Source organism: Trachemys scripta, chromosome 3, assembly GCF_013100865.1.
Source record: "Trachemys scripta elegans isolate TJP31775 chromosome 3, CAS_Tse_1.0, whole genome shotgun sequence".
Taxonomy (NCBI): Eukaryota; Metazoa; Chordata; order Testudines; family Emydidae; genus Trachemys; species Trachemys scripta.
In genome coordinates, this window is record NC_048300.1 from 168,833,077 (window position 1) to 168,851,891 (window position 18,815).

Below are 18,815 nucleotides of genomic sequence, written 5' to 3' on the forward strand. Positions count from 1 at the left end.
ATAGCCAAGTCAAAAGACTATCTCAGATAAAGATATCAGCAAACAAAACAGGATAAAGACAGTATTATAATTTTGATTTCATATTTGAGTAGAGAAGTTGTCCCCTTTTCAACTTTTGCAATTGTGTTAACTACTTATATTTTACCATTCTATACTTCTGTCGATATTTGACACCTATTTATTGTTAATGGGTCAGATACTCTCCATAACAGCAACAGTCGCTTAGGAGCAACATGGCAAAAGGGCACCGATAAATTACTACTAACAAGTGTTTATTGTAGTTAGAACGTGTTTCTTAATATCTAACATAAATCTCCCTTGCAGCAGATTAAGCAGGTTACTGCTTGTCTCACCTTCAATAGACATGGAGAACAACTGATCACAGTCCTCTTTGTAACAGCCTTTAGAGGAATCCTCAAACTTCATTGCACCATGACCCCCTTCTGACGACAAAAATTACTACATGGCCCCAGATGGGTGAGGGGCAAAGCCCAAGCCCCATCGTCCCAGGTGGGGGCGCTAAAGCCACCAGCCCAAAGGCTTCAGACCCAGACGGGGGCCCCTATAACCTGAGCCCAGCCACCCAGGGCTGAAGCCCTGGACAGTGGGGCTTGGGCTTCAGCTCCGGGCCCCAACAAGTCTAACACCAGCCCTGGCAACTCCATTTAAGTGTGATCCCAACCACTTTGGAGTCCCAACCCACAGTTTGAGAATCCATTTGAAGCTTTTATCAGGTCCCCTCTTAGTCTTCTTTTCTCACGACTAAACATGCCCAGTTTTTAAACCTTTTCTCTTACGTAATGTTTTCTAAACTCTTTATCCTTTTATTTACTCTCCTCTGGACTCTTTCACTATTTTGTGCACATCTTTCCTAAAGTGTGGTGCTCAGAATTGGACACAGTACTTCAGCTGAGGCCTCCCTATGTCTGTCCTGTCCCTCTGGAATGTAACTTCTTCATGACAAAAACTGTCTTTGTACATTGCCTTCCACAATGGGGCCCCTGATCTCAGCTGGTGACCTCTAGATGGTCCAGTAATATAGTACAAATAATAATAAATAGTAAACAATCTGTGTATTTCAATCTGTAAAATGTCTATAATTATTTAGCATCCCCATCCTAGGGATCTTTTTTTTAATAATACAAAGCGGCATTTATTAATTCCCTCATATTTAATTAATTGACCATTTTGCTTGGAGAGGTCACTTTTGTTGTATTTAAGCCTTTACTTGGTCATTGTTACATGTGTTATATTATAATTAACAAGGCCATAAAACCACTACACCAATTTTAACAGAAGTTACCCTGTGCATTACAATGACACTTTGACCAGAAAGTAAAATTCATTGTAAAGGACATTTCCAATTACTTACAGAAAGGACTGTTTGCAGCCTTAATTGGACTGGAAAATCAGTTAAGTGAAGAGAGATTTTTCACCATAAAAAGCCTTTATGCCTAGAATGTGGATGAACTATATGTGCCTATCTTCCTAAACTTTCATTTAGTAGGTGACGTGGACAATGCCACTGTTCTAATTCTCTAGTGACAAAAAGATGCACTCTCGTTACAACTCCGGGACAGGGTCACACCTTGTTTTTGTTTTTTTTTAATTCTGCATGCCCATATGATATAACCACCTCATTTTACAACGAAAAGAATTCCATTGCATCATTTCAAGTATGTCAATTAAAAACTAACTGCTATGATCGTCACAAACATCAAACCCTCCTCCCAAATTCAGCAAAGTAGAAATCAACTAGAACAATGGTTCTCAATCTTTGTGCTCAGGACCCACTTATAAATGTTTATGGCCTGTCATGACCTAGTAAATTCTCTGGGGGTGGAGGTCCTGCAGTGGTTTGGTGGGATCCTGCCCCCAGTGGGGGTTGGGTCCTACCCAGCACTCACCCCAGTGGCGGCACCTGCAGTTCTTGTGATGTGGGGCTGGCTGGGCTTGGCTCTCTGCTCCAGGAGTTGCAATTTCTGGGGCTGCAGCACCTCTCCGGGGCTGTAGTGCCTCTCAAGTTTGCCCCCGTCCCCCTGACTAGACCAAATTTGTGTGAGTAGAGTTGTGACCTGGCTCATGGGGTTGCAGTGCCACTCACTCAAATTTAGCCTACCCAGACTCCCGTCATCATGACGGCTGGGCTAAACCTGAGTGATGCTGGGACCCCAGAGATTGCAGTGCCTGGAGCAGGGAGGCGAACCCAGCCAGCCCCGTGGGACAGGAGCCACAGGAGCTGCCACACAACCCTTTGAAACTTTCTGGCAACCCAGTTTTGGGTCCTGGCCCACAGGCTGAGAAACCCTGAACTAGAATATAATCTATTAATTTGATCCCTGACTTACAAAGATACTGTTACGACAAAGCTGGCAATGGAATATATGTTATGAATGACTGACTAGTAAGTAGCATAGCATGCTACGCTGAGAGAGATTAAATGTGGCTAAAGCAACCACAACTGGGTGGTTGTTGGGTTAGTTGCGAGTTCAACACTTGCTGTAGTCTGGATGGACATGAACAGATCATTTGGTTCCAGTGGATGCCATTTATAATCAAGCCTGTTGTGAGAGTTCCTTTTTGTTGCAGAGCAGCTGCAAGCTGGACAAACAGAGGATTAACACTCAGGGAACTTGAACTAATGTATGCCTGGCATTGATGAGGAGCTCCCTGCAGCGAAGAGCTTATAACTTTGGACTAACTGGTTTCTAGTTAAAATAAACGCCGGGCAGTACACGAGCACCGACAGCGTAATGAGGGTAGGAAAGAGAAACATCAGGTCAGAAAAGGATGCTGCTTTCTGACTACAGGGCTGTACACAGTGGGGTCTTAGCTGGAATTTCTGCCAAAGGAGTTATCTCTGTATGTATTTTGCTGGCATTTTTACCATCTATGTGCAAAGTAACCAAGACTTGTGACCATCTTCATGTCAAAAGTTTCTCTATCAACAGAAAGCTGTCACTGAAAGGTTCCCCCCTGCTACCACTGAGCAATGGGCAACAATGCTTTTGAAGAGGACATTTTTTGCCTTTAGAATACACCAGACTGCATCAATAGTACTCAGATTCTATGACCATGAGCAGAGTAGAAGAACCTCTACAGAACAGAACAGCCTCAAGCAGGGAGACAGCCAAGCCAATTGCAGGCAGGAGTCTCAGATGCAGGGAAACAGTACACTTAGGGTATGTCTACATGGCTCAGGCTGCAGGGCTAAAAGTTGCAGTGTAGACATTAAAGCTCAGGCTGGCGCCCAGGCTCTGAAACCCCACAAGGGGGAGGGTCTCAGACCTTGGGCTCCAGTGCGAGCCCCGATGTCTACACTGCAATTTTTATCCCTGCAGCCCGAGCCCCATGAGCCCAAATCAATTGACCTGGGCTCTGAGGCTCACTGGCGCAGGTTCTTCTTGCAGTGTAGATGTACCCTTAGGTCCTAAATCTTCAGTGACATGAAGGCCTTTGCGATTTACATGGAGACATGAAACATACCTACTGAAAGGTGAATGTTAAATACAGTATATGGACTGAAGTAAATGACTTTTTGAGAGTTAATGTCCCCTTTGAAGGGAATTACCACTACTAAAAACCACAGCAAGCAATTAGTGGCACTCCCAATGCTTAAAAAAAATTGACATCAGCAGTTCAGTTGGGTGACTATGCTGGAAATTGGTCATTCCTTGGAGATTAATAAGCCATTTTCTGTCAGTGTGAAAGGTGCGCTCTGGTAGAAAACCAACAAAAAAAGCACCATTCTCAGGGAACTATTGTTAACAATCCATTGTGTTGTACATATTTAAGAGGAAACTTGTGGATATCGCTATCATCCCAGAACTATATTTTCATTTATTTTTCCCTATAAACTCTAGAAGCCAATATATGACACGTTACAATGCACTGGATATCTAGATTCTAAAATGACCAATTATAGCTGAAAAACCAACAAGGTGTCAAACATTTCATAACGTGTTTGTTGATGATGGTGCTGGGGCTTTCTTGTTTGTTTTTTGTGCAATTGCTTTCATTTAGGTTTGCCTGCTTTTTGCTGGTGCTTATTTTTCTATTAGGCTTTATTTAAATCAGTCACAGCTGATTAATGTGAACTGTTTGACTATTATTGTTTAAGTGTCCCTAAGCAGGCATTCCCTTAAAAAGCATAAAGTTTCAAAAGAGACCTCTCTGATTAAAGAAATGTAATTATGAGTAAGATAAATGTGATTTGTACCAGATGCCTAAATGTTAATACATAAGATTCTTAGAATATCCTTCTATAAAAAACTTGCCCTAGTTTAAAATGTTCTGCCATTTTTTTACCAAGACATACTTCACCAAGGTTAATATTCTGTTTTAATTGTACCATATGGCAAATTGGTCATGGAATAACACATGTAGGGGGCATGGGGTAAGATTGTGTTATGTCTAGACAACATTATCTCAGATCAAAGTGTAGCAGAGATAACCGAATCAGTTTCCATGTAGGAGACCAAAAAAAGGAGAAAAATAGTATCATGCATGCAAATTTCTTTCAAACAGAGTGTTTTGCAGACCCAAATCCTTTTTCTGTGGTTTCAAAGTCATGGTGGGGCTAATATACTGTCTTATCCTATAACAGGACTCTGTTCTCCCATAGAGTTCAGGTTACACAAGAAGCAACACTGAGGATGTGATTTGAGGAGCTGGTAAAGGGTGAGTGTGAAGGTGTATTGAGGATAGAACCAGCTTCAACAGAAATTCCACCAAGTTCTTATAACAATAATAATCTTGACTCATGGTTACACAGAAATGTAGCCACTTATTCCCACACAATGCAACCGATCCCATTCAGTCTACCTGGAGTCTGATCAGGCAGGTGTAGAAGGGATGCATAAGGGAGCTACACCTGTTATAAAGGATCAGAGTTCAGAGCCACTTGATTAGATGAGTCCCGTATCCTCCAACCACTTTTATGCAGATCCTTCTGCAGGGCGTGTGTGGGTTACTGTAGGCGCTGAAAACAGTAGGCCAAGACCAAATTCCCTAAAGGCATGGTTGCTGAAGAGTCTCTCTCCTCCCTGCATCCTGATTACTGTGGCCTTAACTGTGTGGCTTGACAGTGCTTCACAGGAAGAGAGGTTGGGGGGTTGTTAAGCACTCCACACTCAGCATCAGAAGCAAGCTCTCCACAGACATGGACCCACCAACTCAATGTGGCACCTGACCCTGTCGAAACAACAGATGCGAAACCTGCAGACATATTTCCACTGCTGCTGTGATCAACACCCCCCACAACACACCTTTCAAGATCCATGGGTCCTACACCTGCCTATCACAATATGTTGTGTACCTCATCCAGTGCACTAAATGCACCAACAACAACTATGTGGATGAAACCAGACAATCACTAAGCTCTCAAATGAACTCTCACAGGAATATGATAAAAGACAAAAACACCACATTACCTGTTGGTGAACTCTTTTCACAAACCCATCACTTTATATCTGACCTATCACTCCTCACACTCAAAGGAAACCTGCACAAAGCTTTCTGAAGATGAGCCTGAAAGCTTAAATTCATAACTTTGCTAGACACTAAAAATGACAGACTTGAAAAGAGACACTAGATTTACAGTTTATTACAACAATCTGTAACCCACTAACAACGCCCCCCCCCCCCCCCCCCACCTTCCCCCCACTTCCTTTTTCCCCTATGATTGGAGGGGTGTTAACGGACCACTTTGCCTTGAATGGTCCCTTGAAATGTGTGTTAACTACTTATGTTAAACAATCTGTTCCACCCTGTATTTAGCTGTAACACTCTGAATAGGTTTTCCGGACCTGAAGAAGAGCTTTGTGTAAGCTCAAAAGTTTGTCTCTCTCACCAACAGAAGTTGCTCCAATAAAAGATATTACCTCACCACCTTGTCTCTCTCAAACATGTAATCTAATCATTATCCCCAAGTGTTACTTAGCCAGGGAGACCATGATTCCCCCCCACTACAAACCTCTGTTCAGACAGTGAAGAGGAAATGCGCACCCTGTTTGCTACATGTTTAAACTAAGCGGGGAGGGACTATTTGTGTGTCTGCCCCAAGGGAGTGGGCAGGATTGAGTGGCCATTTAGGAGCAAATGGCTGCTATTCAGGGGGCCATTTACCCCTCCGGTTCCACAGGTCTGGAGCAAGATCTACCTATTAGATCAGGATTAGATCAGGCCATGTGTTACAGAGGCAACAGGGCCAGACACTAACTCTTACATATCATTTTTCAAAGTTCTCTATAAACAGTGACTGAGTAATTAAACAGATGGAGAAACTTGCAAAAAGAGGTTACTGGACTTGCCCAAGGCCAAACAGTACATTGCAAAATTTGTCTTATCCCCAAATCATTTTCTGGGATTGATTTTAAAGCCGGGGGCAGTCGGCATAGTTTTGCAGGGTAAACCTAGCCATAGGGGCAGAGACAGGATCACATTCAGGAGTTCCTAGCTCATATGCCTGTGCTCAATCCACTAGGTCTCCTTACCACTTACACCATGACGGGCCAGACTCCAATGACTTTGTTTCATCTCCTTGTGTCCACAGTCTGATTGTGACTATTAGGGCATTGCTCTTTCCTTGAACAATGGCTATGGCCTAACTATCAAGTACAGTGTCTTGGTGAAAGTGAATTTCACGCTGCCTGTTGTTGCCCATTGTGATTTTGACCTATGAGAACACTTCCCCTTTTTCAATGCAAATGACAACTGTTGTCAGGCTCTGCTGGGTCTCTTCTGTATGTTTCAGCCTATGCTAGGATTGCTTTACATCCAGTGCTTGGAAATTGCACCCTCCTCTTGCATGTATTTTGGCAGCCGCCAGGTGGTCTTCATATGTTTCTAAAACACCATCTGCACTACAAACTGCCTTGTTAGTAATCATAATACACCAGATTTTCATGCCTTCCTTTCTTCTGCTGTTCAGACTTTCTCATAAGGGGAAGAAAGAATTTTGTGCCAACATGGCATTGCAGAAACAAGGGAAGAACATTCTGCTGTGGAACATGGGTGACTGGCCCATCGCCAGGCACTGACGGCATATGGCAAGGGGGTTGGTGAATATTTTTAGCATTTTAGAGAACATGGGCTCGGTTCCATCCTCAGATATACAGGTATAACGCCAATTGACTTCAGTGATGCTAGCATCGGTCTGACAGAACCAGGCACTAATTAACACATCTGTTCTGTGGATTAAAGAAATTATTCCCGATCATATATTTTTGTGTGTGTTAAAATATTTGGCTTGGGTTGTTGAAATGTTCAGCTGAATATTTTAAAAATACAGAAAGAAAAATGTAGCTAAAGAGCTGATTAAATATATGTATAGCAGACTTTACAAGTAGGGAATGGGATAGAACTTGGAGAGTTCATAGAATAGATCTAAAATGAAATGTGATATGTAAAGGAGTCAGAGAGGGTTCATATTGGTTGACTCTGATCTGAAGTGATTAGGGATCTGGAACTATTTTGGCTATGGTTCCAACATCAACATGTTCATATTTAGCAGTTATACAGCAAGATCTAGGCTAGTTGTTAAAGAGATCTTTCCAGTTTGGTAGGGTGAACTGAACAAGAAATAGGAGTTTATCAGTAGATCTCAATAATATAATTATATTCACTGAAAGTACTAGAATGATTGAGCATTACTCCTGCTGGATAATATTTATTACTTATAGTGAGCTTTTCCAATAATTTGAACAATTTTCCAACACTGTCGTAAATCTCTCTCTCTCTCACACACACACACACACACACACTTTATGTCTGCTGTTAAAATCACATGCATCTTGTCTCAGCATACTAATTGTACACAATGTATATTTATTAAAATATGGGGTTAGTTATCTGACAAGGTGGGATTTTCAAGGTGACTGAAGAACACACATCTTGCTGAAAGTCAGTCAGTGGAATTGTGCTCTTAAATCATTTAGGTGCCTTTGAACATCCTTCCCACAGTGGTTTGCTCTACTTCGCTCCTCCTCACAAGCCATTATACCTAACTTCCTGACAGTGGGCCAGACTGTGAAGCCCTTACTCACGCTAGTAAACACTCACTCAGATAGGGCCATTCTCATAAGCAAGCTCAGGAAATGTGGGCCAGATTAAATTACTATAAAGTGAGTGCACAACTGGTAGAATGACCAAACTTAAAGAGTAGTTATCAATGGTTCACTGTCAACTTGGGAGGGTGTATCCAGTGGGATCTAGCAGGAGTCAGTCCCAGGTCTGGTACTATTCAGTATTTTCATTAATGACTTGGATAATGAAGTAGAGAGCATGTTTATAAAATGCAGATGACACTAAGCTGGGAGGGGTTGCAAGCACTTTGGAAGACAGAATTAAAATTTTAAATGACCTTGACAAATTAGAGAATTTGTCTGAAATCAATGAGATGAAATTCAATAAAGACAAGTGCAAAGTACTTCAGTTAGGAAGGAACTTTGGAAGGAAGGAAATGCTAATGGGTGCTAAAGGAGTTTTTGGCCATTAAGAAGGAGTTTTTCTTAACTTAATTCATTTAACTTGTCAGTTAGTATTCTTAGCTCAGGAACAGCTCTGAAGGGTATAAGACCAAGTGGCATGTGCCCTTGCTGTGTCCTGTGTGTAAATATAAAGAATAAATATAGATGTGTCCTCCAGTAGCTCCATGTCCAGGTTGTTCTATCATCCCCATGAGCATAATGGCTCTACTTGAACATCCAATGGCTGGATATGTATCCTAAATCTCAATCATTCAGGAGCATTCTTAAAACTACAATACCCACCTGCTGAAGTGAAAAAACAGATTGACAGAGCCAGACGAGTACCCAGAAGTCACCTCCTACAAGACAGGCCCAACAAAGAAAATAACAGAACACCACTAGCTGTCACCTTCAGCCCCCAACTAAAACCTCTCCAGCGCATCATCAGAGATCTACAACCTATCCTGAAAGATGATCCTTTACTCTCACAGATCTTGGGAGACAGACCTGTCCTCGCTTACAGACAACCCCCCAACCTAAAGCAAATACTCACCAGCAACCACACATCACTGAACAAAACCACTAACCCAGGAACCTATCCTTGTAACAAACCCCGATGCCAACTCTGTCCACATATCTATTCAAGTGACATCATCATAGGACCTAATCACATCAGCCATACCATCAGGGGCTCGTTCACCTGCACATCTACCAATGTGATATATGCCATCATGTGCCAGCAATGCCCCTCTGCCATGTACATTGGCCAAACCGGACAGTCTCTACGCAAAAGAATTAATGGACACAAATCTGACATCAGGAATCAAAATACTCAAAAACCAGTGGGAGAACGCTTTAACCTGTCTGGTCATTCAGTGACAGACCTGCGGGTGGCTATATTACAACAGAAAAACTTCAAAAACAGACTCCAAAGAGAGACTGCTGAGCTAGAATTGATATGCAAACTAGACACAATCAACTCCGGTTTGAATAAGGACTGGGAATGGCTGAGCCATTACAAACGTTGACTCTATCTCCCCTTGTAAGTACTCTCACACTTCTTATCACACTGTCTGTACTCGGCTAGCTTGATTATCACTTCAAAATTTTTTTTTTTTTCTCTTAATTAATTGGCCTCTCAGAGTTGGTAAGACAACTCCCACCTGTTTATGCTCTCTGTATGTGTGTATATATATCTCCTCATTATATGTTCCATTCTATATGCATCCGAAGAAGTGGGCTGTAGTCCACGAAAGCTTATGCTCTAATAAATTTGTTAGTCTCTAAAGTGCCACAAGTACTCCTGTTCTTCTTTTTGCGGATACAGACTAACACGGCTGTTACTCTGAAACTAATCATTCAGGAGTGATCCTTGGCTTTAGCAGCTGGATAGTTCTCTCCCCGCAACTGCAGTTCTGTATATCCAGAACCTCTTCTCAGGATCAGTACCAGATCGATTGTGAACTGGAGATTTCTTTTTTATATCCTAGTTTTTCTATATGCTGTGCTAAAGCTAATATCAAGCTGCCAAAACAGTTCTCTCTCTTTCTCTTTCTAATTGTCATAAGTCCCTGTTGAGGGCCACCCACATAACAATCTTCAAGCTCTAGTAGAATTTCTTCAGCTAACAGAATGATTCTCCATATTATCAGTCATTATAAATGTAAACTATCTAGATATAACAGGCTGGATGTCTCTTAAAATACTAAATTAACTTTATTGTTCCTCGTGTCAGTCTGAACACCTGTCTCTCCCTGCCAGCAGGCTGAACAATTGTAACCCCAAGAAAGTGAATTCAGGATCTCTGTATCTTTACCTCCTAACTCCTTATATTTTGTATTAAATTAAAATACATTGATTGTTACTGGCATACTGCAAAAAAATCAGTATTTGACCCAAATCCCTTCAACATTTACATGTTCACGTGTTACAGTGGTTTCCTCTTGAGATCATAGATTAGATTTTGTATTCATTCAATCCAAAAAGCCACAATATTAATGGAATGCAAAAGTTAAGAGTTGAGCCCACAAATGTCAGGCAACTCAGATAAAATTGCTTCTGCCCATGTCCATGCTCTGTGTCACGTGTAGGCATCATGACAACATCCTGGAGCATAGGACACATATCAACAGTCATGGGTAATAGGACAGATGACTGGACAACTATTTCATTTGCAAATATGTTGCAATGCTGGCAGACCAGGTGCCAGCTCTTGCCAAGGCTGCAGGCGCCAGCTGAGCACTGGCAAATTCATAGCTGGAAACCAGAGAGCTGTTTGGCGGCGCTTAGGACTTTCTGGGAGGGAGCGGGAGGAGTGGAGTGCTTCCCTGCTCCTCCCCCTCTCTCCCAGAAAGTCCTAAGCACCGCCAAACAGTGCTGGGAGTGTGGGGGAGGAGGCATAAAAGAGGGACTTGTGCAATGCTCCCTTGTAAAGTCACTGCTCTTCCACAGAATCTTACAAGCAGTGGACAGAGCAGGCAGCCAAACGACATTATAAGGGAGCACTGCACAACTTTAAACAAGCATGTTCCCTAATTCAGCAGTGATGTAACTTTGAAAAACGTTAAGCAGGAGGATGTTAAGTGAGGAGTTACTGTATGTACAAGAAAGCCTGTCCCATCTGTTTGAATGCTGGAAGAAGGGGATAAAACAGGGACATAAGAACATTTTCTCTCTCTGTTGTGATATTTGGACTCTCACAGGGCTGGAGCAGAGATCCCCAGGGTTAACCTAGGTTACCCCTAAAAGATATTCAGTGTTGACCAATTCTTACAACTCTGTCACCTTTTAAAACCATAGACTGTAACTCATTTGTGCATATATGTTTGCCTGCTTTAACCTGTAAATAACTCTCATTTCTTTTTCCTAGTTAATAAATCCTTAGTTAGTTTACCATAGGCTTGACTACAAGCATCGTCTTTGGTGTGAGATCTGAGGTACAAATTGACCTGGTGTAAGTGATTGATTTCTTGGAGCAGGAAGCAACCTGAATATTTTGTGATCTTTGGTGTATGGCAACCAACTATCACTAAGTCCAGCTTGCCTGGGTGGCAAAAGAGACTAGAGTGCCCAAGGCAACTGTCTGTGACTCCATGGTAAGACTGTTATAGTGCTTCAGGAATTCACATTTGTTAGATTGGGGTGCCTGCTCTGCTTTTTGATAGTCTGCCCTGAGGTTGGCACTCACGGTTATGAACAGCTCCAGACAGTGTGACATATGAAAGAAATTCCATATCAGATTTGTCCTGTCATAATGCACATGCACAAGACCACCAAATTAATTGTGTCTTGAGAAAGAAGAGGGAAACAGTGTGAGGGAGAAGGGGGACAAAATCCCATACCACAGTAAAACTCAGCATAAAATTCTTCAACCATCTTTGCCTTGTCTGTTGTGTCATCTCTTGCTTTGTCAAACACAAAGTTAACTGTTGCCTTCCTCCCTGGTCTTCATTGTTCTCCTTTATCTCCCTGCTCTTCTTTTTGTTCTTGCAGTCGTACACAGCTTAAGTTCTACAAGTTCTACAGCCTGAAGCTTTAGGCATTTAAGTTTATTTTTTCTCTTTCGGAGTGTCTTGTCTATTCAGACACAATTTCAGATTTGTCAAATATTCTTCAGATGAACTACTTTAGAGAGCAAATTTCAATCTGAATCCATTTCCCTGTCATTAATAATGGGTTATTCTAACAATCATTAACCCTCCCCAAGACATTTGAATCAGTCTTATACTTCTGTCATTGTTATTCTTCAATCTGAAAGACAGTGATCAGCTCTGTTTCTTTTAAACGAGTATTTGACTTTTTGTCTTAGGGCCTAATTTAATGTGGAGAAAGCGTAAAAGAGCAACATTCACTGAATTAAGTTCTTCTCTGAGCTACGTTTGTGTAAATCCAGAGCAACTCCAATATCTTCATTTAAACCCAGATTTGCACTACCAGAGGAGTTGGGCTGCACCATTTATGACAAGCATTCCCATGAAAATGTTAATCTCTGATGCACGAAGATCTCTCTTTCCTCTGACATGAAACTATCAGAGATTTTTCCACACCAGCTTTCTGGAATGATTATTATTTATATTATGGTAATGCTTAGGAACCACAATCAACTATCAGGGCCCTATTGTGCTAAGCACTGTACAGACAACATCAAACAAGACAGTCAATGGCCCAGAGAGGTCACAATCTGCTCACAGTCTACAATAACATCCTACCAACAAAAATGTGATTTTTATAAAAATAGCATATGCTTTACACATATTTATGACTTTATGTATTGAGTCCATATATGAATATGAACGTGTCACCTTTCAAGTTATTACAGTCCAGGTGCTCACATAACAAATAGTATAACTCATATGTTTATATCTGTAAATAAACCCCATCTGTTCTTAATAAACCTATCAAAAATCATTAAAGGGAGTTAATCTGGTGGCAGTCGGTAACGTTTGGAGGAGTCTTATATCTCATACACTGATGCAACAGACCCCTGGGACAGCAAAAATAAATTCCAGGATATTATAAACCCTAGGATTTTAGTATGCAGTGTAGTTGTAGCCATGTCACTCCCAGGATATTAGCGAGACAAGGTGGGTGTGGTAATATCTTTTATTGGACCAACTTTCAATAAAATATATAACCTTACCCACTTTGTCTCGCTAGGATTTTAGCACATTCTTATGGAAAGCCAGCAGTTCTATTTCCTTTACTCAATCACTATTCAATGATCATAGTGTTTTTTTAATCTATATTTGTTCTGTAACTTTTTTTACCTTTATGTTTCTTATCACACCTGTTTTTTTGGACAGGGACAATATCCTCACTTACTTATTTTGTAAAACTCACATGTGTTGTGAAGCTAACTCCATTAATGTTTGTGAGATGCTCTAATATTACAGTAACAGGTACTGTAGAAATACCTTACATACCTTTCCATTTGCTCTGGAAAGCATCTAGAATAGTTTTGAGAGCTGTAGAAATAAATATCTGAATTAAAATGCGGCAAAAAAGTTTGCAAGAAATTTACATATACCTCTACCCCGATATAACGCTGTCCTCGGGAGCCAAAAAATCTTACCGCGTTATAGGTGAAACCACGTTATATCGAACTTGCTTTGATCCACCGGAGTGCACAGTCCCGCCCCCCCGGAGCGCTGCTTTACCATGTTATATCCGAATTCGTTTTATATCAGGTTGTGTTATATCGGGTTAGAAGTGTATCTTCTATGATGTTTTTATACCATAAATGTACTTCTGAATTTAAGCAACACTTTTTACAAGTGCTTAGTCTTTGGGTAAAAAATTTTCAAAAGCATCTAAGTCACTTTTAATAATGGGAGTATGGTATCTTTAAAATTTTTACCCTATATTTTACCTACTTTTGCTAGTTTAGTAAAAACATATTTTGAAACAATTCAGATAAGAGAATTTCAGAACTATTGTTTATGCATTCAATTTTTCTAATGTGTTGTCTCTTTTTGCACCCCTCAATTGCACAGAAATATTACTTAAGTACCCATCTTTTTGTGTAATTTCATGTCCTAATTATGTAATTGTGTGTATTTAAACTAATTTCATAATAGGCATGTATATATTAATTAAGACCCATAATGATATGTTCATAAATAAACAAACTATTCTATGGGAAGGATTGTTCCAAATACAATTTTTTTTATTTGCTCACCCAAAAATAACATGAATTGAGATATAACTGGAAAGTGTTACAAGGGAAGAGTTTAATATTTAAAGGGAAAACATCCTATTTAACAGCCAACCTTTTACATAATGAAAAAGTAGTAGCATCTTCACCAGTAAACAATCCATTTTATAGTCAAAACATTTTGTTTGCAAATGTATGTAACTAAGAATCAATTAGGAGACAGTTAGATCCAGTGGATAGGGCCCTAGACTTCGTTCTCTTCCCATCTCTGCTGTGTAACTTTGGACAAGGTATTTCATACCTCTGTAAAATGGGGAGAATGGTACTTTTCTTCCTTTAAAAAGCATTCAGTGATCAATGTATGAAGACCACTATAAAAGAGCTAAATATTTTTAATTAAATACACTAAAAATAATATTAACAAGCATAGTATTTAGTTCTTTCTGTGAGAGCTATTCTAGAGCCTTTAGGAGTTTTGACTGTACTGCAGCTTGCAAAACCACCCTCAGTATTTTCCCTCAGAGCCACGGTCATCCCCTTCACTGATAGAACATTTCCAATTGCCCTGCCTTCAGGTCACTTATAGTTCAATCCCACAAAGGACCAAGGTCGCTGACACTTAAGCACATGCTGATCTTTAAGCACATGAGTATACCCACTGGAATGTGCTTAAGCTTTGCTAGGCCAATGCTAAAGTGCTCAACACCTTGCAAGAATAAACCCTTTGGCTTACGGAGTGCAGGATTCCCAGAATCCTTTGTTGCAGCGGGTAATAGGAATGCCTTCCCTAACTTCCCAAAAGCCATTTCTGCACCTGTACAGGACAGGTCACCTTAGATAAGTGAGGTGAGGTGACTTGCTTTCATAAACTGAAGAGAGAAGAAATCTATAGAAACCAGTTGGGTCCCACAGAAATTAATTTTTAAAAGTTATAGAATTTAATAGAGAATTATGACTTTTATAGATTAAACCCCACCTGGAGAAATTAGTAGAGAAATATATCTCTGCTTTAGAATACTATTGAATGGCTTAATAAATTACAGAAGAATTCCCTATTTGATCAGATCCATTCTACCCTGGAATCTTATCTCTGACAGTAGCCAGTACCAGCTGCTTCCAAGAGTGGGACTTGTGGGGCAGGGAGAACTAAATGAAAGACTATGGGAAAAAAACTTAGGCACCACATGTAGTGGTGGCTTTCCCACCCTGCTCCAAAACACAGTCAACACACATTTATAAAGTCAAAATTCACCCCCTTCCCAATTTCTAGCTTTGTTATCAAAGACGCTAGTAACAATTTAACAAATTCAGCCCAAACCTACTCTTCCATGAGGACTGGTCAGCCAAGACTCCTTGCTGCCCTGCAAACCAGTCCTCCATACCTTATATCCATGTTGTTAATGACCCCACCTGCTGTAATGAGTCAGGAGGAATCTATCATTAGCACCTTGCAGGGTTCCAACATCTGTTAAAAACATGAGGTACTAATAGAAAAACCTCGCCAGAATCATGTATGTCCTCAAGGAGAGTTGGAGCATAGAGCTAACCTTTCTACAGTTATGTGCAATATGGGGCTGTAAGCTGCAAGGAAAATTTGCACCATTTTCTTCAACCTCCACCTTTACAAATGCCTACAGTGCTGTTGTACACAAAGCACCACTCACCACTGCTGCCACTCTATACATCTCTCCAGCAAATCACATACTAACGATGCCTGTCTGGCTCAAAAGTACAAGGTCGTTCACATACCTATTTTGCAAATCTACTCTTCCCCCAGGGCCTCCAGAAACAACCCGCTAGGTTGTCAGAATAACAGCTCATCCCTGATGGCTTGGCAGGGGCACAGATATTCTGGGGAAAGGAGAGAAACATCATTAAGTTCATTTGCATTTAAAAATACAGGAAATTTCCTTTTGCTTATAACAGAAATATTTTAATTCTCTTCAGTGCTACTGTTTGACAGTCTGAATATTTATTAGCAACTATTGGCTCTCCAGATGTGTAAGAGAAGATAATACAATGGTTTTATGTTCATGTCAAATAATTATCCAATAAGGAGTTAAACTATGCACTGATCTCTGGACAATATGAAATGAACATTTGCCAAGGAAGACAAAAGGGTTATTTCCCTGACCAGTAAGGGTTTATGCAGGAGCAGATTAAATTTCATAATCCTAACTCTGTGTAAATAAAATAAAAGTCAAGATACTGGTATGCTTTTCACTTTACTGACCTTTTCATTTAAGGATTAATACTATGAGAACTTAAACCCAATGAACAGGGTGTGAGTGGAGAACTGTCTTTTTGGTGTATTGTATTTATGTATTATAGCATATAACCACATGAACCAAATGTGGCTATCATGGTCGATGTATAATATAAGCAGAGCTGGTACACCTTAAATTAAGGTTACCTAACACTTTCCATTATAATACCAGGTGCCAGAGGGAGGGGAGAATAGGAGCAAAGGTTCAGGACAGACACAGGCTAGGGGTAAGAGGGACAGATGGGTTTATAAGCATGAAAGCACACTCCCTTTCAGAGGCTGAAATAGAACACAATACTCCGGAGTCTCTACTCCACTGCTATCAGTGTTTCAACTCACCACTGATGGCTGGTCCATATGGAAAATAACAGCCTATTACTGCTAGGTTATTCCATTTCCTGAGTCATAGAGATCTGTGCTGTGAATCTAGAAAGTAGCTGTGACTACCAGCCAATCAAACAACATGCACAAACCTTTTAAGACACCAAAAATCCAATCCTGTTCTTAAAAAAAGTAAATTTTATTAAAAACAAAAAGGAAAAAAAATACATCTGGAACTTAGGCTTTTGCTAGATTTTATATTTTTTAGATATATTTTTCATACCTGGTTCAAACCTTACACAGCATTGCTGCTCCAGCCCAGAGAAGAACAGACAAAGGGAAAGTTTCTTTCCCAATTTTTAAAAGTTTTAGCCTTCCCATTGGCTCTTTTTTTGCCCACCTTTTTTTTTTTTTTTTTTTTTTTGGCCTTGATCTGGGTCTGTCTTCTCCGTGGCATGCCACTTTCTCTAGGGTTTTGGTGCCTCACCTCAACCTCATGCACAGGCTGCCCTACTCTAGCCTAACTATTTAATTGCCACAAAGCTAGAAAAGAAAAAAACAACAACTACTTATTGGACTCCTGGCTTTGCAGGCTAATCCTTTGGTTTGCCTGTTCCCCCTCAGGCAGCAAGGAAAAGAAAAAGAAAGAGAGAAAAAGAAAAAAAACAACTCACCTCTCTGGCTTTCAAGACTTTTCAGGTGCCCACTTTTTTTTATAATTTACCTGGGGGACTTTTTAACCCTTTACAGGTAAAGCAAGTAGAGAACAGCTACCAAGAGGGATTTTACAGCTGGCTGGGTGTCCATCAAAGGGAGCCTGACCAAAAAAGCCAATGGGAAGGCTAGAACTTTTTAAAAATTGGGAAAGAAACTTTTCTTTTGTCTGTTGTTCTCTGGGCTGCAGGGACACAAAGCAGCTATGCTATACGCAGAAATGCTGTGTAAGGTTTGAACCAGGTATGAAAAAGTATCTTCCATACCTTGAAGAAATTATTTGGATAGAGAATGTTTAGACAGACATAATCAGGTTTATTTCTTATTTTGGCTTATGGATCTCCTCTGTGCTAACCCCTGATGCTTTTGTTTGCTTGTAACCTTTAAGCTGAACCCCCAAGAAAGCTAGTTTGAGTGCTTAACTTTTGGAATTGCTCTGTTAAAATCTAGCAAAAGCCTACGTTCCAGCTGTATTTTTTCCTTTTTGTTTTTAATAAAATTTACCTTTGTTAAGAACAGGATTGGATTTTTGGTGTCCTAAGAGGTTTGTGAATGTTGCTTGATTAGCTGGTAGCACAGCTAATTTCCTTTGTTTTCTTTCTCAGCTCTTCCTGGGGAAGGGGTGTGTGAAAGGGCTTGAGGGTACCCCACAGGGAGGAATTCCCAAGTGTTCTTTCCCGGGTCCAAGGGATTTTTTTTTTTTTTTTTTGCATTTGGGTGGTGGCAGTGTTTAACAAGTCAAGGTCAGAGAAAAGCTGAAACCTTGGGAGTTTAATACAACCTTGGAGTGACAAGTATAAATTTTTAGAATCCTTGCGGGCCCCCACATTCTGTACTCAAAGTGACAGAGGCGGGATTCAGCCTTGACACATACCCATTTCACAGATGGGGAACTTGACGCAGAGAGAGACTGGCCCAAGATCACACAGGAAGTCTGGGGTAGTGTGGGAAATTGAATCCAGCTTTCCTGAGTCAGCCTAGTTCCCCAGCCTAGTGCCCCAACCGGCCTTCCCCCTGGTAAAAAACATCAAGTGATAACACAGGCTAATGAAGCTTTTTTACTGGGGAATGATTCTCATTTGTAATTGTATTAGAGATGTCATTTTAGATATTTGACATATGTATGACAACAGAATACATTTCTAAAAGAGGGTCAGTCATCACTTAACATGTTGCCCAATTAAGGACTAACGGATTTGGTCCATTCCATATTCAGCCAAGCTTCATCTTATAAATATCATTTAAAAACTACAACTTCTGAATAACAAGAAGTTCTCAAGCAAATGGGATGAAATTCACAGTAGCAGAACACACAATATTTAGATGTAATATTAGCTCCATCAGGAAAGCAAATTCTTAAAGTTAACAAAAATTGATGAATGCTTCTTGACTG